At 40.0% G+C, this 22788-nt stretch overlaps 1 long non-coding RNA gene across 1 annotated transcript; it reads right to left on the bottom strand.

Moving 5' to 3' along the window:
• Positions 1-4030: 4030 nt before the first annotated feature.
• On the bottom strand, positions 4031-22219 carry LOC121132844. The gene is made up of 4 exons (XR_005869508.1): positions 21876-22219; positions 20726-20902; positions 9142-9371; positions 4031-7319 (listed from the first exon to the last, which is right to left on the bottom strand). It is a non-coding gene; the product is annotated as an uncharacterized LOC121132844 (long non-coding RNA).
• Positions 22220-22788: the final 569 nt, after the last annotated feature.

Raw genomic sequence — 22788 nt, 5'->3', positions numbered from 1 at the left:
GATTCCCATTTTCCTGAGGAATCTCCATACTGATTGCCAAAGTGGCTGTACAAATCGGCACTCCCACCAGCAGTGTAGGAGTGTTTCCCTTTCTCCACATCCTCTCCAGCATAAACTGTCATTGGAGTTTTTGATTTTAGCCATTCTGACAGGAGTGAGATGGTATCTCAGAGTTGTTTTGATTTGCATTTCCTGGATGTTGAGTACTTTCTCAAGTGTGTCTCAGCCATTTTAGTCTCCTCTACTGAGAATTCTCTATTTAGTTCTGTACCCCATTTTTTAATTGGCTTCTTTGGTATTTTGGAGACTTGCTTCTTGAGTTCTTTGTAAATTTTGAAGATGAGCCCTCTGCCAGATGTGGGGCTAGTGAATATTTTTTCCCAATCTGTGGGTTGCCTTTTTGTCTTGCTGTCTGCATCCTTTGCCTTGCAGAAGCTTCTCAGTTTCAGGAGGTCCCATTTATTAGTTGTCGATCTTAGTGTCTGTGCTACTGGAGTTATGTTCTGGAAGCTGTCTCCTGTACCAATTTGTTCAAGGATACCTCACACTTTCTCTTCTAAGAGGTTCAATGTGGCTGGATTTATGTTGAGGTCTTTGATCCATTTGGACTTAAGTTTTATGCATGGCAATAGACATGGATCTATCCGCATTCTTCTACATGCCAGCATCCAGTTATGCCACCATCATTTGCTGAAGATGCTTTCTTTTTTCCATTGCATATTTTTTGCTTCTTTGTCAAAATTCAAATGTTCATACATGTATGGGTTAATATCAGGGTGTTCAATTCGATTCCATTGGTCTAACTATCTATTTTTCTGCCAATACCAAGCTGTTTTCAGGACTTCAGCTCTATAGTAGAGTTTGAAGTCAGGGATGGTGATGCTTCCAGATGTTGCTTTGTTGAATAAGGTTGTTTTGGCTATCCTGGTTCTTTTGTTTTTCCATAAAAGGTTTATTATTGTTCTTTCAAGGTCTGTGAAGAATTGTGCTGGGATCCTAATGGGGATTGTGTTAAATCTGTATATTGTTTTAGGTAAGATTGCCATTTTTACTATGTTGATCCTACCTATCCAAGAGCATGGGAGATCTTTCCACCTTCTAGTGTCTTCTTTAATTTCTTTCTTTAAAGATTCAAAGTTCTTGCTATCCAAGTCTTTCACTTGTTTGGTTAGCATTACCCCAAGGTATTTTAAGTTGTTTGTGGCTATTGTAAAGCGCAAGGTTTCTCTGATTTCTTTCTCAGACTTTTTATCATCTGTATATGGTAGGGCTACTGATTTTCTTGAGTTGACCTTGTAGCCTGCCACCTTGCTGAAAGTATTTATCAGCTGCAGGAGTTCCCTGGTAGAGTTTTGTGGGTCACTTACGTAAACCATCATATCATCTGCAAATATTGAAAGTTTGACCCCTTCCTTTCCAATTTGTATCCCCTTGATCTCCTTTTGTTTTCGTATTGCTGTAGCTAGAACTTCAAGTACTATATTGAAGTGGTATAGAGAGATTAGACAGCCTTGTCTTGTTCCTGATCTTAGAGGAATTGCATTGAGTTTCTGTCCATTTAGTGTGATGTTGGCTGTTGTTTTGCTGTATATAGCTTTTATTATGTTGAGGTAAGTTCCTGTTATCCCAGATCTCTCCAAGACTTTTATCATGAAGGAGTGTTAGATTTTGTCAAAGGCTTTTTCAGCATCCAATGAGATGATCATGTGATTTTTGTTTCTCAGCTTGCTTATATGGTGGATTACATTGATGAATTTCGTATGTTGATCCAACCCTGCATGCCTGGGATGAAGCCTACTTGATCATGGTGGATGAGTTTTCTGATGTGTTCTTGGATCTAATTTGCCAGTATTTTATTGAGTATTTTTGTATCAATGTTCATGAGGGATATTGGTCTGAAGTTCTCTTTCTTAGTTGTGTCTTTGTGTGGCTTGGGTATTAAGGTTATTGAAGCCTAGTAGAAAGAGTTTGGCAAAGACCCTTCTGCTTCTATTGCATGGAATATTTTGAGAAGAATTTGTATAAGCTGTTCTTTGAATTTCTGGTAGAATTCTGCACTGAGGCCATCTGGACCTGGGCTTTTTTTTTTGTTGGGAGACTTTTGATGACTGCTTCTATTTCCTTAGGAGTTATAGGTCTATTTAAATTGCTTACCTGTTCTTGATTTAATTTTGGCAAATGACATCTATCCAGAAAATTGTCCATTTCCTCTGGATTCTCAAATTGTGTGGAGTACAGGTTTTCAAAGTATGACCTGATGATTCTCTGGATTTCCTCAGTGTCTGCGGTTATGTCCCCCTTTTCATTTCTGACTTTGTTAATTTGCATGTTCATACTCTGTTGTTTGGTAAGTTTGGATAAAGGTTTGTCTATCTTGTTGATTTTCTCAAAGAACCAACTCTTTGTTACATTGATTTTTTTGTATTGTTTTTCTAGTCTCTGCTAATATCTAACAAATTAGATTTTCAAATAAAATCAATCAAAAGAAATGAAGGAGGGCACTTCAGACTCATCACAGAAGAAATCCACCAGGACGAAGTTTCAATTTTGAACATCTATGTCCCAAATACAAAGGAACCCATATTCATAAAAGAAACATTACTAAAACTCAAATCACATATAAAGCCCCACACACTTATAGTGGAAGACTTCAACACCCCACTCTCACCTCTAGACAGGACTACCAGACAGAAACTTACAAAGAAGCAAAGGAACTAATAGAAGTTATAACCCAATTGGGATTAACAGACATCTATAGAACATTCCTCCCAAATAAAAAAGAATATACCTTCTTCTCAGCACCACATGGACCCTTCTCAAAAATCGACCACATACTTGGCAACATATCAAATCTCAACAGGTACAAAAAACTGGAATGAGTCCATGCACCTTATCAGACCACCATGTGTTAAAACTAGAATTCAACAACAACACAAATTGCAGAAACCCTACAAACTCATGGAAGCTGAATAATGTACAATTGCACCATTCCTGGGTCAATAAAGAAATTAAAGTCTTCCTAGAATTCAGTGAGAATGAGGACACAGCATACCCAAACTTATAGGACATGAAGAAGAAACTGGAGAGTAGTTACACTAGAGAATTAACAGCACAACTGAAAGCTCTAGAACACAAAGAAGCAAATTCACCCAGGATGAGTAGATGCCAGGAAATAATCAAATTGAGGGCTGAAATCAATAAAGCAGGAACCTAAGGTTCTTAAACACTCTATCAACTGAGCTGCATTTCCAGTCTGGAACGCAAGCCTCTTTACTGCCGTAGGTGCTTATACCACCATTCATTACAGAGTTGGGTAGGAAATAAGGTAAATAGAAGAACTTTTGATTCCAATGGCATTATGGTTGTTATTTAGCCTCATCTGGAGGATTTCGATTTTTTTATTGTGGTAAAATAAATATAACATAAAACTTATCATCATAACCATTTTAGGTATACAATACACACACACACACACACACACACACACACACACACACACTTCTATGCCACTATTGACACCTCCCATCTCCCAATCTTTCCCACATACTCTGAAATTCTAGCCCTCCAGGACAGAAACGCTGGGTTTCCTCAGTTCCACCAAGCTTCCTTTGGCCTCCATCACTGGGTTTTCTGAGGTTAGCTACCTTAGATCCTTTCTTTTAAAAAATGTGTTCAAAACTTTTCCTTCTTTAACTGGCTTAAAATAAAAAAAGCCTCCTGTAATGTTCCCAGTGTTCATCTTCATTTTAAAAGCATATGAACTTTTTAAGGGTGGAAAATTATCTATTGCATAGACATGCTACACTCTGAATAATTAACTCTTCACATGAGCCAAAGGTCCTTTAGAAATGACATTGAGTGTGTGGTTCCCATGACACTCAGACAGACAAGGCCCTGGACAAGCCATCACCTTCCATGGTCTATGTATTAAGAACTCAGAATTCTTAAAGAGTGTGTCTTCCTTTTCTGAATAATGATAATAACGTTTTTAGAAAAAAGATGACAATTTTATAATGCAAAGGCCATATGCTCCTGTTTAACAGAATTTATTTCTTTAAAACCATTGACCTTAAAAGTGCCGTTACAGGAAAATATAAGTTCCACACACTCTCATCATGCTAAGCATAGAACATAGTTTGATCCATTTTGTTGTCACTGTTTGCTTTTGTATGCTTTAATTCTTTTTTTACATTTTACAGAGGAATTTTACATTCCAATCCATGCACAGGAAGGTTCTAGTCCATTGATGTAACGTAACATGATTTTCCTTTTCATCTAGAAAATTAGATCATATAAACATTTAGGGAGGGAGACTTTCACGTATTTTAGTATTTGCTGAAACTTAAAGAGGAAATCAGACAGATCTCCCTAGAAGCAAAGACAGAAGACAATGGAGGAAACGAACACTGGCTTGTGTAGTCAGTAAGTGTATGGCATCAACTACAGACCTTGTTTGCAGGGGCTGGGCTGTATGCACTTAGTGAACTGGAGAGAAGGGAGGGACAGAAAGAAACACAGCCTTTGAGGAGGGACCAACAAAGTCTTAGAATCAAGTGGAACACCAAAGCAGAGCAGGATAATTTAATTCATTCCTCAACTCTGAGAACAATGCCATAGTAAAATCTTTAGGCTATAACTGCTTATTCCCTGGTTCCCGAGAAATTTTGGCATAGCATCATTCTTTGGGACACCTATCAGAAATGGACAAGACTGTCTGAAAAGTGTAATCCATTTAAAATGGTGCTTCTGACATTCGTCTATGTTCACAAAACTTTTCAGGTTTCAGTCGTTTTTTTGTTGTTGTTGTTGGGTTTTTTTGTTGTTGTTTTTAAGAGAATTCTTTTATTTTTGACATGCAAGAAATTCTAGTTTCTTGCCTTGACCAAAAAAATTTTTGTTTGCAGCTAGCTGTTGAAGGTAGACCAACCCAAGACTTTCTCAGAGGCCATGATGAAAGGACAAAGGGAGCTTTAGTTCTGTGTCCTGGTCCAGGAGTAGACTTGGTAAGGCTGCTTAGGGCTGGACCCAGTGCCTCCTCAAAGGAGTCAAAGTTGCAATTTCTGGGGACCCAACGTTCTCCCTGAGCCGTGGTTATCAATCCTTAGGCAGTTGTGTCCAAGGTATCCAATGTTCTCTTTGCCAACATTGCCTGACTTAGCTCTCTGCTGACCTTGGCCATCCCCCATTCCACTTTTGAATAGTATGATGCTGTACTTCTTACTAAACTAGTTTGGCATAAGTCACTAGCTTATGCAAGACCACCTAATCCCAGCTATTGCTTTTGTCATCCCTGGTCCTCCTACTTGACACCTTACTGTCTGGGATCTTTATTCCTCTTGGTCCAGCTAAGGATTCGACTCAATGAGTAGAATTCTTACCTAGCACACAAGACTCTTACCTGGATTCAGTTACTAGCATCACATGAGTCTAGCTGTGTTTATAATCTCAGGGCTTGGGATATAGAAACAGGAGGATCATGAATTCAAACTAATCCCTGGCCACAGTTCAAAGGCATCTTGGGCTACATGAGACCTGTCTCAAAAAACGTACTACCTATAATACAGTTTTACTGATACCTAGGGAATTTTTCAGAGCCTGCATAACCAGACACATCTTGGAAAGTCCCTGAGTGTTTCTCCCAAGGCTTTGGTTTTGGGGCGTCTGGATGTGGATGGAAGGGGGAAGAAATGCAGAAGAGGTGAACAGGAGCCTCTTGAGAAATGACACCTTTTTTTACTGTGCTACTAACCATGTTATGTTTCTCAGAATTTGATGAACTTGAAAAACCCGAGGCACTTTCTCAAGGCAGTATTCAAAGAAGAACTAAATATATTTATTTACAAGGAAAGGTGAAATTTTGAACATAAATCCAAACTAAAATGAGGCAGTATCTTATATTTAATAATTTGGCAAAACCTAGAAGGTTTGCTAGGACATGTTTCTGTGTGTGACACTGTAGGAAAGGAGGCACACATATTACCCCAAACAGGATTGTTGGGAGCGCCTCAGATACCTTGATCTTTTGGAGCCAAACCTGTACTTTCTGAAGTCTAAAGATTTACACAATTGGCCTTTAGCCTTAACAAAGGAACCTTCTGGGGGTACTCAGAAGAGAAACAGCATAGGTAGAACATAGGAACGCCATGACCCAGAAAGCTTGTCCAAACTCAGCCAGCCCTAACCATCACCTAGACAACGGCCATTAGCCCACCCATTCCTCTCCCCCCTGAACTTTGTACCTTACCAATATCCTGCTCTATGTGCTTAAACAATACCCTGCTACATGCACACATGGTGCACAAAGCAACCCTCTCTGCCTCCCGAGTGCTGGGATTAAAGGTGTGTGCCACTAACGCCTGGCTACATATGTTTGTTTTACTATATGTAAGATACATAGTGTGTAACAACATACTAAGAAGACTGAAAACAAGAAAAATTAGAAGCTACCTAAAATGTAAAAATAAAAGAGATTGAAAATTATAGCATATTTATTGTCACATACTGCACAGTTATTACAGAACAGAATATAGTGACATGAGACATCATTGGTTATATCCTCTCAAAATCATGCTCATCATTTTCAGGCTGAGGCTAGCCTGCCTGAAGTTTCATTGAAGCTAGGCAAACTTATATATTTTGGTTTTCACCAAACAGAAGTGGATGGAATTGGCATAGATAATCTGCCAGTTCATCCTCTGAAAGACAATTATACATTCCTGATTTTTCTGTTTCTAAAGCCATGGGACTGCCTGGTCACAATGTCTTCAGTCATATGGGTCCTGAATGATTTCATGGGACAGAACCTGCTGACCAGTTCTGTGCTGGTAAGAAATAAATGTCTGTTAGATTTAAGCCAGAGATTTTGTATTCTCTTGACAGCTCAGTACTTGCCCTAAGTAATACATAAAGGAAGTGTGGCACCACCATAACCCAACATTAGTGCAGTGGTTCTCAACCTTCCTAATGCTGCAACCCTTTAATAGAGTTCCTCATATTGTGATGGACCCCCAACCATGAAATTATTTTCATTTCTACTTCACAACTGTAGTTTTGCTATTGCTAAGAATCGAAATATAAATATCCGTGTTTTCCGATGGTCTTAGGTGAAAGGGTCGTACGACTCCTCGAGGGGTCACAACCCACAGGTTAAGAACCACTGCTCAAGAGTGTGGCATTCATACAGTGAGTGTGATGAGAAGAGACTCCCAAAGAAGGATTGTCCAGACCAGGTAGCTTGTGAATGGCTGGGGAGAGGGGCTGTCTTGACTATGTTCATTGATGTGGAAAGACCCAGGGTGACACAAGTCTCTATCTAGGTCCTGGGAGGCAAAAAAAAAAAAAAAGAAAAAAAGAAAAGGAGAAAGTAAGTTGAGTTTATGCACACAAATGTTCATTCTTTCTCTCTCTGCCTCTAACTGGGTGGAATAGCTGATCCAAGTTCCTGCCATCTTGATCTCATCACAGTGATGGAAAATACCCTGGACTTATGACTGGAACAAATGCCTTTCCCTTAATCTTGTTAGAGAGTCTATCACAGTAGTGGGAAACGAAAGTGAGAGATCAACAGTGATGGAGACTAAAAGATTTCACACTAAAAGCCTGATGCCCCTGTTGTCACTTTTGGTGAAAGTGTCATCTACATGAACTAAAAACCTAGGCCTCTTCTGCTACTTCAATGGAAGCCACTGGAATTCATGAGAATACTGAGATGTAGTGGCTGTCTTGATATTTGTAGAAAATTTCCCTTCAAAGAATGAAGACAAGACAAGGCAAGCTTGCTAGCAGGGATGAGCAAAAATAGAAAGCCAGAGGATGAGACAGGTAATGTTTGGAAGGACAACTGATAACATGTCCCAAGCTCAAAAAGAGAAACCCGTTGCACACAGGCTTTCCCTGGGGCCTGTTGATACTCCTTAGCCAAGGTGAGGAACCCTTGGGCAAGATCTGTCTTTCTACACAGCCTCATCTTTTTTTAGGTGACCTCAAGGGACCTGCCATTCAAAGAAGAAGTCTGTCAAAAGAAAAACATGTAAGTGAGGAGACGTCCTACTAAAGATCTGGGTACAGAAAAAGAGCTCCGAGAGTCCTCATTGGCTTAGATAACTGACAGGAAGCATAGCCGTACCGACAGAATAGGGGATGCTACAAAATGCCTCATCTGCCGAACACTATTGCTTTCACAAGATACAATTAAGATTGTTTATACTTAACAAAAGGTTAGAACAGTACATAAAATTACCTGGGTGGAGGAGAGAGGGAGAGGGAGACAGAGAGGCGGAGGGTCTTTTCCTACTCTGAGAGCCTTATGAATCTGTCTGCATAGAGCTGCTTGCTGCTGAACATGGATTGCTCCTACAGGCACAAGTTTCCTGGTAAGACACCATGCTAACAGTATCCTGGACACATGGCTGCAGGATGGCTGCTGCCTTTCATACACAGGTGTTACACAGTGGAGTTGGGAAGGTGCAAACTCAGCTGCACAGAGAGAGATGAAAATGAAGGGGAGATGTAAGAGATTGGGAGGAGAGGGGTGCCAGGGCCACGACTCTCAGAGACAAGGCTGGTCACCTGACCAGAGGGGTACAATGAAAACCTTGTAATGATTAGCTTCCATTTTTCTTTGTTTCATTCACTATAAAGTCTGGTACCTAGAGATGGGTATAAAACAGATCTCTAGGATGTCAATCTGCTGCCTTCTCAGTGTTTCTGAATTAGGCACAACCAAAAGATTCAATTCAGGGACTCTGTTCATTAGCTTTTGTAGTGGCAGGCAACATAGACCCTGGCATTCCAGTTATGGGAATAAGGGGACTGGATACCAGTTAAGTTTCGGTTCTTTTCTGAGAAACAGAGTTGTATGATGAAACATGAAGGCAAATGAAACATTCAGGAAGCCCACGGAGCTGTCCACACAGAAGCATAATGGGCTATGGAAGCTGAACCAAATACAGATTCATTCACTCCCCTGGGAAGTCACTGTGCCCTCCAAAGCATGCCAGCATGTCAGGTGTTTTCGAGCTGCTTATGACTGTTGGCTGATGGAGGACTAAGACCAGAAGCCCAGGCTGCTGAGTCAAAACAGCGAGGCAGGGGTGACAAAATGCCAGACAAATGCAATTTAGGGAGGACAAGTTGACTTACAATTTGAAGGTACAGGAGTGGAGACACTTGCATTCAGGACTCGGTGCTTCCCGCATGTAGAGTGGCTCTCCTTACTTTGATTAACCCAATCTGGAAACTCCCTCATAGACTTGCCCAAAGGTTTGTCTCCAGGTAACAAGCTGACTGTAGCAATCCTCACAATTACACTGGACTCAATCCCTACTGCATAGGCACTTGGTCACGAGCCCACTGAGGAAACATTGATGTGCCTGGGAAAAAGACCATATGAGTCCCATTTTCAGAGTGAACCCCCTTGCTCATGGATCAAAATAGCCTGTACTCCATTTGTGCCACAGAATTACAAACCCAGGGAACCAGGATATACCACAAGCAAAAGAACTTGTTTGAAAACAGGAATGGCCCTTTTGGCACTCAATGAAGGGCGGACCCAGGGTGTGTTTTGACAAGGGACAGGGGAGGGGATTTTTGAAAAATCAAGAAGATAGGGAGTGTAATCCTGAGTCACTTGCTTTAACACTTTGGGGTTGGTTGGTAGGAGTTGCAGATAGAAGGCTGCAGGGTAGGACTGTTCTATGGCAACTGGTTGCATGCGCTCTCATAACCAGTCAATTCTGGAAAGACAGGGAGGTGCTTAGTCATGCACATTCAGCCAATTTACATTTTAAAATGACAGTGTGAGTGTCAAGATGGGGTCCATTTGGCTTTAAATAAGTTCCAAAGGACGTGGTTGCGTCTAGTCGTGAAATGGTCCTCCTGCTTCACGGCTTGAAAGAACAAAGCACACCCATTCGTGATGGGATGCTCACATCATGTGATCTTGTAAGATCCCACATGCAGGCATCCATCATGTGATCATGTAAGATCCCACATGCAGGTGTCCATCCTGTGATCATGTAAGATCCCACATGCAGGCGTCCGTTAGTAAGTCAGTTGCATTTTCCAGACTAGACTAATTATTTACTGGCAAAGGTAGGTAAGGGTCTTCACTACTATCAAGGCTTGCCACAGACTTCCTGTCTGGTGTCATGCCTACCGTTGCCTTCTTTCTTCTAATTTTCAAATATACACCTGGAGTAACCTTTCTAAAACTTAAACTCAAACAGGGCTAAAACCTAATCCTTAATTCACTCAGTTGCAAGTCTTTAATACACATCCAATATATACCAAATGCGCCAGTTCTAAACCACAATGCTTACACAGAGAGAAAAATAGAAGACCTTTATTTATCCTTTGGTTCTGAAAAAACAGGTGTTTGCCTCCCAAAGTAATTTACAAGGCTCTAATTTCATAGTGAGAATTCAAAATTTGTCATCAGTCAGTCACTCTTTGGATAATGCTATTCATTTTTTTTTACCAAAGTACAAATACAGTTTACTCATAAATAGGATGAAAAATTCCCTTCTAGGGCAGGTGGACAATAAAACCTCAGCCCCAAACTGGTTCAGTATTGTGTATACAAATATTATGGGTTCCTTGCCTGAAAAGAAAGTGAAGATATGAAGTGGTTTTACATTAAGTTTGTAAAAATTATCACTTCAAATCCCTTACTTTTACTTGAGTTTTTAAATTCAACTAATGCATTTTTTTCTGACTCTGTTTATGAACCTGGCAGCTTTTAACAGTTACTCTTAAGAAAGCTTCTATATTTTTCTTACTTTAAATATATAGGAACTTGGGGGTTTTAGAATTCATGTTTTTTCAATGCTTCGCCAAAGAACAGAAGAGTCATTAGGAACTGTAGGGACATGAGATCTTTAATCTTCTTGGAAGCTACTAAGTTAACTGGTTAGTACTTCATAGATGCCAGCAGAAGACAAAAGACTCCTGAGTCTGACAAAGGTCTTTTGAAAGCATCAGGGAAATGCCATCTTGCAGCAGTTCATTGTGTAATACATTTAGGTCAGGACCCAAATACCGTGTGTTAAATACTTCTAATGTGTTATCCTGAATGATATCCAGGAACAACGACCAAAAAGCAGTAGGTAAAACCAAGGACATTTGTATTTGAAAACGGGAGAGTTTAACTAATAACAATGTATTGACTTTAGGTCATCAATTATGACGCTTGTTCTGCTAACATCTGATGCTTTTACTGTGGGAAGCTACATGTGCAGTATATGTGAAGGCTTTGTAGTACCTTCACAGTGATCTTGGCTAATTTGAAACTTTTCTGAATTAGTTTGTTTAAGAAGAGTCCATTTAACATTAAATGAGACACAGAACATATTTCACTTACATTAGAAAATCAGAGCCAACTGGCTGAAGATTGGGAAGGTGGGGACAGGAATGATTGAACTGTCTGCTGACCCCTGGTTCTTTCCCTCTAGTGGGACAGAAATATGTGTGATTAAGCTGCAGTAACATCTGCCCACAGGTGACAATTTCAGACACCTCTTCCGTGGCAATAATTAGAAGAAACTTACATCAAACACTCTGAGAATGAACAGCAGCTAACCACCGAAAGCAGAGCTGAAACTACTTGGAAAGTGAAACGCCTTTGTGTCTAGAGGGAAGAGGTCGCCTTGGTGGCTGGATTCTCAGGGGATTTCTCAGTGAAGTATCATTATCAACACTTGGGCTCTGGTTTACCACAGGCCATGGCTCTTCAGGAGCCTCTTTTCTTTATAGCAGCCCCCCCTCCCCATCTCTCTGAGAGACAAGAAAGGGAGCTGAGGACCATCGCCAGTGGTGTGGATCCTCAGCTCCCTTTACACCTGACTTCCCACCCTGTTCACAGCCACAGGAGAAGGATCCGGGAAGAAACAGGCTACAACACAGGAGACCGGGCCTGACTCCAGAATCCAATTCTTCCTGCAATTATTTGTATTTCTAACAAGTCCAGAGGTGAATGGCTGAAACCCCAGTTGAGTCCCACTTTAAGATCTATGGTATGGGTTCAAATGATCACAGGAGCAACTTTCTGCTTTCATTATTTGTTAAGTCCATTTGTCTTGGAATCATGATAAGAATCACCTAGAAATTTGGCCCACTCTGCAGCTCAGCCATCCCCACTTGAGATTCTCAGTGTCTCTGATGTTTATTACCACTTCATTGTACCAACATTCAGTGATGCATTGAATGTCGGTTTTGAGCAATGTTGGTATTGGTGATGTGGACACTGAGCAAGTCACGAAGGAACGATTGTGGACATTCAAAGACAATCCTGTGGGTTCCAGGAGAAAGGGAAACAGTTGAAGTAGAGCGTGAGAAAGAACCAACAGGATACTTGCTCAGTTATGTGCAAAGTGTTGCTGAAGCCATCTCAACCACTGTCAAGGGCTTTGTTAACCCACCACTAATCCCATGGATGGGAAACAAAGGACTCAACAAAATACACACAGCTGATGTGTTTCCATGTCAAGGGACAATGTTGAACGATCACCAAATGGAACTTTAAGGTCACTAAGCATTTTTAACATTAGTGTTCTCAAACACTTAATATATGTGTGAAGAAGTTCTTTGTTTATTTATTCAGCTGTTTTTGTTTCCTCTTGGGTGTGTGGTAATGTTCAAAGACAAAGCCAGTATAATGGGTACTTAGAACATGTCTTTATCAACTTAAATATCAAGAGGAAGTTCTCAAAAGAGCAGTAATATTTATTTGGGACTAGAATGATTCAGCAATGGGAATACATCAGCCATAGTCAGCTGTGAAAACATTCACAGGTTGGGGTAACCGGAAGCGGTGCTAGGAACCATGAGGAATATGTATGATATTTTGAAACAACCACCTTTGGCCCCAAGGACTAATGACCTTGCAAAAGCTGTGTGTGTGTGTGTGTGTGTGTGTGTGTGTGTGTGTGTGTGTGTGTGTGTGTGTGTGTGTGTGTGTGCGCGCGCGCGCGCACGCGCGTGCGTGTGTGTGAAGGTTGTGCTCCTGACAGAATTATTTGAGAGTTACTACTAGGAAATCATGAATGAGAATTCCTACCATGTGACCTCTCTGCTTTGTTTATTTTTTGTTGTTATCTGTGTAAGACACTCCATTTTCATTACGACTTTCACAGCTTCTAGCTCCTCTTATGGACAAGAATACCAACATATACAGGCTCTCCCTGGATTACCAGTATCCCAGTAGTCTCTAGTCTTCTCTTACTTCTCTCTCAAAAATATCCTGGTTTGAATGGTAATAACATCACCTTTTTATAAACCTAATATTCTACGTGTCCATAAAGATCAAATTGTAGCCACTAGGTCTTCCCTCCTTATTTTAATCTCTTTGAAATGCCTCCACAGATAGACTCAGAGGTTCTGTGGGTGACTCTCCATTAAACTGGCATGACAATTAACCAACAGAGAAAGTATTTCTGTTCTACAGCCTCCTCCTGTGTGTGGGCCTCGGGAAATACCAGTTGAATTCAATTAAGCAGAAACTAATGCAACTCTCACTGGAAGCAATCAGAGGTTAGTTTGGCCTAGATCTTCCTTTTATGGATTGAGAGACAAAAAGACCCTATCCAGAGATGGCAGTCCAAGGTAAAAATGTAATTTCAAAATGCTACAACTAAGAAGAAATGACCAAGCATCCAGGAAAAGAGCACAGATCTGAGTCTTCCTAATGTCCAGATACCCAGGTTCCTGGACCCTCATTTTTCCCTGGAGGCAGTCCTCCCTTCTTCCCCACAAGGGGCTGCTCCACAGACTGGAGCCTCAAGGATAAGGCTGTTAGAAAACTGGAAAGAGAGGCAGCTAGAGAGCAGATGCTCCTGCCTTATAAATTAGGAGAAGATTATGCATGGCCAGCTGTACCATATAAATGCCCAGTTTTTATACCACACCATGATCCTCTGTGTTTATCATATGGTCCAGCAGCTGGTCAATTCTGCCCCCGACTCCCATATATCTATTCCAATCAAGCATTGGCTGGGGATTTATTTGTGCATACTTTTCAGCCTCAGTCAGGAACACTGCTTGCAGTCTTAACTTGCAATGTGGTAGAGAATTAAGCCAGCAAGTCCTTTGTCTCACGATAGGATCCTCCCTCACCTGAACATAATGGTGACTGCATGGCCAAATTGGGGGAGGGGCAGGGAGGAAGAGAAGGAGGGAGAGAGAGAGACAGAGAGAGAGACAGAGAGAGAGAGAGAGAGAGAGAGAGAGAGAGAGAGAGAGAGAGAGAGAGAGAGAGAAGTTCAAAGCCTTTATGTATTGACAGAGACACTTAGTTTGCCTTGTCTAACTAAGAAAAAAGACAGGCGACTTCCCTGTGTTTTAAAAGTCTTGAGCTAAACCTGAGGCTGTGCAAGAGACTAAGTGTATCTCCTTTGTTTATTGTTTTCAAGAAGGAAATCTGCTTCTTAAATTTATTGGCTCTCATTCGCCTTAACTGTCAATTTTCCTTCATTTGCAGGGGACCTGAGTATATGGCGCATCTCTGTGATTCAGTCAAAGGAGATGCTCTCCCTCTTCTCATACTGTCCATCAAGAAAACCAAAACAAAACAAAAAAAACCTCAAGACTGACCCAAGAATCAAAGTGAAAAATACTATTGATTCAAAATAAACTTAGAAGGAAGGAAGCACTTATTTTTCTGATTTCTGGAAAGTAAGGGGATTTTGAAGCATAAAACAATGGAAGGGGTTATACTGACAAAAAATAATTTCAATATTCTGTAGCATACATAATATCATGAACAAAAAGTTAATATTCTTACTATTCTAAGACCTCTCACAAATCAATAAAAATATCAGAGCAATGTATAAGCAGAGAAGACATAGACAATTCTCAAAAGAGGAAATTGAGATTGCCATTAATTTTTATTATTCAAGTCAGTAATAATGTTCAAATCTTAACGAAAATATCATTGTAGGTCTCAACTAGAAAAATATTAAATGGTCATATTCAGTTTGGCAAAGATGAAGTAAGATCAATAAATTAGGGAAACCAATTTGCAAAGCAAATTGGCTTTAAAATGTTCACATCTTTTGACTGAGTAATAGTATTTCTGGGCTTAGTTGTTTCAAAGGCAAAAAGATTTTAATGCAGATAGAAAAGAATGAAAATATTTTCTTATTATTATCATTGTGTTATTATTAATATTAACAAAATACACAGATGTGGAATCACTGAAATGTTCTTCAACTAAAGTATATAGGTATGTCCATCAAGTTATATTCTTATCAAAAATTAATCTTAGAGCTGGAAAGATAGCTCAGTAGCTAAGAGGACTGGCTACGGTTTCGAGGACCCAGGTTCCATTCCCACCACCTATGTGGTAGCTTACCATCATCTAGAACTCTAGTCCCAAGAATCTGCTGCCCTTTTCTGACCTCTGCAGTACACACACGCAGCACACAAACATACGTGTAGGCATAACACCCATACACACAAAATAACAATAAAATGAAAACTTAAAATATATGTTCTTATAAGAACTTGCCATGACAGGAGTGAATGCCCATTGCTCGGCAGCTTTTCCAAGGACATGTCATCTGTGGGTGTGTTATCTGGTAAAGCTGTCAGCTGTGCCAGGTATGTGGTGATTCCTTTATGGATCTTAACTATTATTTTCATTCTCAACTGACTTCTGAAATAACCATGTTAATGTGGCTTAGTTTTCTGTGTTTCACTGGAGAGGAAGGCCAGACTCCCTGAATTCATGTTCAAGGGCATTCATCTGAGCTGTGGTTTAAACACAGATGGACCAAGCTTCACAATCACCCTCTTCCCAATGCATCACACTGTCAAAGGTTGGAGGGTTCAAGACTGGCTGCCACACTCAGCAAAATGCCTCTTTAAGAAGCTGTTGCCATATATACTATAGTTTTAAAATTAATACTTTTATGAAATTCTTGAGTGTGTGGGCCTCTGACTCTTGTGCCTGCTCTTAGGGCTCTTTTGTTTTTGCTCAGACAATGCTGTTCACTCTCTGCATACCTCTTCAATATTGTACTTGAAGTTCTAGGTAGAGCAATAAACAAAAGGAGATCAAAGAGATACAAATTGGAAAAGAAGAAGTCAAACTTTCACTATTTGCAGTATGATATGATAGTTTACATAAGTGACTCGAAAAACTCTACACAGGAACTCTTACAGCTGATAAACACCTTCAGCAAAGTGGCAGGATACAAGATTAACTAAAAAAAAAATCAGTAGCCTGACTATATCAGAAGACAAAAGGGCTGAAAAAGAAATCAGAGAAACATCCCTTTACAATTGCCACAAACAACATAAAATACCTTGGGGTAACGCTAACCAAACAAGAACTTTGAGTCTTTAAAGAAAGAAATTAAAGAAGATACCAGAAAATGGAAAGATCACCCATGCTCTTGGATAGGTGCTCCACAGCCTTCCCAAATAGGGCCACTAGCTGGGGAATAGCTATTCAAGCATCTGACTATGGGCAGATATTTTGGATTCAAATTTATCAGGGACCTTACAGAGACCATTAGAAAATGGAGAAGGAGCCTTCATAAATGGGATAAACACTCTTACTGGAGACACACAAGAGAAACCTTTCACCTTGCTCTGAGAACACAGCAAGAAAGTGCTACCCAGGAACATGGATTCCCAGCACATTCAAAACTTGTCCAGTCCCTAGAGCTGTGGGAAAAAATCTGTAGTTTAGAGCCACCGAGGTGTTGGTATTTTGTTTCTTAAGTCCACACTACCACAAATCCTTTTACATAGGACAAACCAGCCTTGTTCTGGATATTTTTCTCACCATTTCCTATAGAATTGCAAACTTTTTCAAACTCTCAGCCATAATATAAAAAATGGTATTTTCAGAGGGTTTTATATTAACTTTTGTATGTTCAATCAAGATAGACTGTCACTTCTATCAGGGACCTCATCATCCACATGATAGCATTTTCTTCTAAGAACATTGCACGTTTTGATTGGGCATTGCCCTGAAACCACTGGCCTACATCATAGAAAATGGAGGTAACCTCCTGCTGTGTTACCTGTAGCATGCCCCGCTGAAAGGACTCACAACGCTGTTTAGTGAAGTCTTCACTACATAAATTATATTTAGTTGTTTTTATTTTTCCTATTTTCTCCCATAGAATTCTAGCATCATAAGATTTAACTGTGCCTTCGTTGCTATTTTCAACAAAGAGAAAGGTTGAAAGACAATAATTTTGTAACAAGATGGTTAAAGCACTCACTGTCCCTTGGCCAAGTTGTCCTGGTCAATGATTCCTTTTCTAGATTCTCAGTCACTTCTGAAAACAAATGTTTTGTTGGTGGTGGTGGGAGCTGCTGCCAGGTCCTTGGAACATTACGTTTTTTGTTTTTGTTTTTGTTTTTTTTTGTTTTTTGTTTTTTATTTAAGCTGTGGAACAAGCCTGTTCACTTCAACTTTAACAGGAAGTGGACATGTTAAGATCTTTGTGCCATTTCTCATTTCTCAAAAAGAACTATCATTCTGATAGTATTTACTTGCCAGTTTAAAAAACAGAAGGATAAAGTAGAACCAGGACTTCTTTTCTCTATTTTTGTTTTTTTATGCTAAGAAATTTTCTTATACCTGAAGGTAATTATACCTGTAAACTACAGATTGGCAAATCCAAACCTGGACCCTGAATCATCACTGAGTGCAGGCTGTAAATGTGTCCCAGCTGTTAACTACACAGGCTACAAAGAGCGGGATCTCAAAATGGCTCATCAAGTGACTTACAAATATCAATCATGCAAGAAGAATTAGGTTTTTTTCCTATGACACTATAGTGCTAAATCTACCCTCTTTATTAGATTCTAGTACCTTTATCTTTCCTTTGTTTAGTTTTTAGTCAGACCCCAGTTACATGTTAGGATGGAAGTATGCATGTTAGTGTTGGTAAATAAAGGAAGAGTCTAGTATCCAGAGGAGTTGTATAAGACTGTAAAGTGAATTTGAAAATACTTAAGAGTTAAAGGAAAATACTGTTAAGCAAGACACATTATTTTGAAAGGAGGAGGTTTAAAATGCAAAGGCATTTGAGCTAATTCCTTCATTTTTTAAAGGTATTTTATTATCTCACTTTAACTTGTAGTTATTCTGTAAACACATCTATAAACATGGTAATTTGAGATCATGGGTCTCGAATCTGAAGCATCTTATTGAATGGAAAACTATAAACACAGCCACGGTTTGTTTCCTCAAACACTTTGATATAGGAGCCCCCAAATAGTCAGCCAAATGGCTTTTAAATAGTGATGACAAGAGAAAAATTATCTTGTTTGGTATAGTAGGGCACCAATGTGATCAGATTTTGTAAGGCTTTAGATCTTGCTGGTGAAAACTGTAAAGGGGTCGTCCCTTATTGCCACTCTCTTCAGCTGAGACCTACTTCTCCAGCAGAAGTAGTTGTAAGTACAATCACTTGACTTTTACAAGGCGGCTTGTCATCAACCCAGAATACAGATGGTGCAAATATCTTTTCCCACGTCCATCCACACTAGGAGACAACCTTTGTCCCAAACTGCCTCACCCCCCAGGCCAGGCCTGGGGAAGCAGGCATGATCGGGAAACGAGGCTCTTTCCAAGAACATTGTCCTGGTAGTATTACATCAAGAAATAGGATCTATTTGAAGAAGCAAATGGCAACTATTTGGGAGTTTGTTGTTTTGAGGTGGTAAGTTTAGTTTTGGTTACTGGTTTTAGTCACAGTGGGTCATTTGAAGAATTGATGACATTTAGCTTTAGAAACTGAGCAAGTGATCTCCTAATATTACCTAATATTTGCCCTCTGATGCAATGGTCAGTAGCCATGTGGGCATGTTTGGTGATTTATGCTTAGGAACCCATATTTTCATAAAGAAGCTTGTCTGTACATACACATGCATACACAATGCTCCCACTGGCCTCATCTCAGTGGATTTCAGAGGTATTTACATTTTCTGCAGTTGGAGTTTAAGGAATGAAGTCACTAGTTGAATAGGAAATACAGCTTGAGTGCAGCCTTCAAAGATGCATACACAATGCTCCCACTGGCCTCATCTCAGTGGATTTCAGAGGTATTTACATTTTCTGCAGTTGGAGTTTAAGGAATGAAGTCACTAGTTGAATAGGAAATACAGCTTGAGTGCAGCCTTCAAAGATGCATACACAATGCTCCCACTGGCTTCATCTCAGTGGATTTCAGAGGTATTTACATTTTCTGCAGTTGGAGTTTAAGGAATGAAGTCACTAGCTGAATAGGAAATACAGCTTGAGTGCAGCCTTCAAAGATGGAAGAGGAAAAAGTCAAGACCTAGTTAATGCCTCCAAGAAACGCATGGCGATGGCCACCCTAGACACCCTTCCGTTCAGTCCCCAAGGTAGGATGGCTGGATCCTTGTTCTCTCAGTCTAGGAAATACCATTACAGCCATCCTAATCTTTTTTATGTCTGATTTGTGCTTTACAATCATTATTGTATTGTGAATTAAACTTCAGGAAAAAACTCCACTTTCCATCAGCTAGAATCTTCTTTAACCTGAAATTTTCACATTTCTATCAACTTGAAGTAGAAGCTTGCATAAAACAGAACATTTCCTGACAACTATTAATAAAAACGCATTTGTTGGAAAGGTACAAGTTAGTTTTAAGAAGTTTAGAACAAACTATGCTTCCTTAGGCAGAAGCCAAGATGGGCAAAGCCCTACACCAAGCCCCTGGACTATGTTGATCTTGGGTACTTGCTCAGAGTCTCATATCTGAAGCGACTCTAAACATATCCAAGTGGCTCACATTCTCAGGCATGCACAGCCCAAATGGGAAGATCTGTTGATCACACATTGGCTGTGTGCCTATGCTCTAACAGCTCAAATGAGAGGAATATTGAGCATCCAAAAACCACAAAATTTTAGAGCCTCATGACGGACATGTGGTGGTTTTAATTGGAATGGCCTCCTTAGGTTCTTATATTTGATTGCTTGGTCTTCAGAGAGTGACTCTACTTGATAGGGATTAGGAGGTGTGACCTTTTTGGGGTATGTGTGGCTTTGTTGGAGGAAGTGTGTCACTGGAGGTGGGCCTTGGGGTTTCAGATGCTCAAGCCAGGCCCAATGTCTCTCTCTTCCTTCTGCCTGTAAATCCAGATGTAGAATTTTTAGCTTCTTCTCCAGCACTACATCTGCCTGCATGTTGCCATGCTACCCACCATTCTGATAATGAACTAAACCTCTGAAGCTGTAAGGCAGCCTCAATTAAATGTTTTCCGTTATAAGAGTTGCTGTGGTCACTGTGTCTCTTCTCAGCCACAGAACACTAAAAAGATAGGGATATTATCTGACTGACATGTGACAATAACTTTCGTATTTCTAATTTACTTGTGATCATCCTAAAGATGAAAATCCAGGCCATGAGAAAATGAGTTACTACCTGTAATTATTAGATTCAAGTTGTTGAAACACCATTCTAAACACTAAAGTGATCTTCTACTTCACTTAATATAATTCTAGTATTAGCTGTGTTTGTGTGTATTTTTATTTTAGAGTAATCCTCTAAATGTGGCATGTGTAGTGGCAATCCTAGCCATCGCATAGGTTTAATGAAAAAATCCATTTCCTCAAATGTACACTTAGCCACACAGCACATGGATCTTTATGAAGATGTTAGTGAGTATTTTGTAGATTAAAACCATATTGTCTTTAAGCTAAAATGACATTTGTCTAAAGGTTTCAAAGAAATAACATACTCCTAGCTCCGAACAGGAAATTTGTGGCTTGATGCTGTATTGAAGAGCTCAGCATTACTTCTTTGGAGAACACAGCACATGACTGACCCCCTGTGGTCATATTTTCAAGGTGCCCACCATTTTCCACTGCAAGCCAGCCTTGCAGCATCTGTAGCAGAGGTCCTCTTAGTGTGAGATCTGGATACATCATAATAGAAAATGAGACATTATGTTTACACATCGAAACAATAAACTAGTAAGCTCAATTTTGCCTTGATTCAAAACTTATAGACTTGGTCTTAATGACTTGCACAAGTCTTTGCCTATAACATACTATATATGCAGAAATATGTATGTATGTATGCATGTTGCAATATTCACAATTCATCTATTATGTCTGGAACATTTGGCAAGCACTTCACTTATGGCTCATTTGATCATTGTAATAACTATATTGTCTTTATAATTTGATAGGTGAGAAATGAACGTCAAAGATTAATAAATGATTTTGAAAGAAGAATTAAAATCTTCTCCCCTCTCCAGATCCATTCATTTTGAACGCATCCCTTGAAGGCTTCCAGGACTATTCTCTAAACATTTATTTATGTTTAGTTTATGTCTGTGTTTGCTTACCTGTATGAACATGCACTGTGTTCGTGCCTGGTCTTACACAGACCAGAAGAAGGCATCAGACACCCTAGAACTGTAATTACAGATGTTTGTAAGCTACCATGATAGTTATGGGAACAAAACCTGGTCCTTTGAAAGAGCAGCAAGTGATCCCAATCACTGAAACATCTCTCCAGCCTACCAAGACTACTTCAACAATGAGGCATCACCTCCTTAAGACTTTAATACTTAGCATATATTTCTTTATGTTATTTGTATAAGTATAAAACACCAGCTGTTGGTGAGATGGGAGGAGTGTTAACATTTAGCTATTAAACAAAAAATCTTTTTGGGAACAGTGTTTGTAGTCATGGTGGGAGACGAGAATGACGAGAATGGTGATGGCTTGTTACATGCTAGGGACATCTCAAAATGTGCTATGTGTTCTAACTGGCTAAGTCTAGCTGCCTCACCTCTGTGGCTCATGATGGTTATATGTTTCCATAAGAGAGAAAACTGAGACTTAAAGTAAGTTGCTTCTTTGGGTTGAATTATATCTTACCAAGATTCATGTAGTGAAGTCCTGAGTCTCGGTACCTCAGTGCATATCTTTTCTTTGATAAAAAGTCATTGCAAATATCATTAGTTAAGATCAGGTGTCTGCTGCTGTGAAGAGATGCCATGACCACAGCAGCTCATAGAGAAAAACATTTAATTAGGGTGGCTTACAGAGATTTAGTCCATCATCATCATGGCAAGACATGGCATCATGCAGGCAGACATGGTGCTGGAGAAGTAGCCTAGGGTGGTGGAGAGGTACAATTAACAATGAACATTTTTTAACTATTATGTTATTTTTTTATTTAGGTTAGAAACAATCTTGTTTCACATGTCAATCCCAGCTCCCTCTCCCTCCTCTCCTCCCCTGCCCTCCCCACCAGGTCCCCCAGTCCCCAATCTCCACTCTGATCCCCGGGGAAGGTGAGGCCCTCCATGGTGGATCTCCAGTGACTCTCATTTCATCCAGGGCAGGGCCTAGGCCCTCCCCCAAGAGTCCCATCTGAGAGAGCCTCCCATGTTGTGGCATGGACACTCAAAGTCTATTTGTATGCCAGGGGTAAATACTACCCAAGGCCCCATAGATTACCTAGGCCTCCTCACTAACACCCAAACAATTAACATTTTAAGAGGGTAAGAGAACAGCATTTCTATAATTACACATTTACTCTTTTTGATTTTAATATCTCTATTTCTCTTTTTTCGTTTTTTAAATTATTTCTTACGTTCCAATCCCAGTTCCCTCTCCCTCCTTTCCTCTCACTCCCTCCACTCCCCCCTCCTCCCATCTGCTTCTTGGAGAGGGTAAAGCCTCCCATAGAAGTCTATTAAGTCTGTCCTATCATCTAGTTGAGGCAGGATCAAGGCACCTCTCCACCCCCACACCCCTGCGTCTAGGCTGGGCAAGGTATCTCTCC

The sequence above is a fragment of the Mesocricetus auratus genome, unplaced genomic scaffold (assembly GCF_017639785.1).
Source record: "Mesocricetus auratus isolate SY011 unplaced genomic scaffold, BCM_Maur_2.0 Super-Scaffold_100018, whole genome shotgun sequence".
In the NCBI taxonomy this organism is placed as follows: domain Eukaryota; kingdom Metazoa; phylum Chordata; class Mammalia; order Rodentia; family Cricetidae; genus Mesocricetus; species Mesocricetus auratus.
This window is presented reverse-complemented; position numbering and strand designations above follow the sequence as displayed.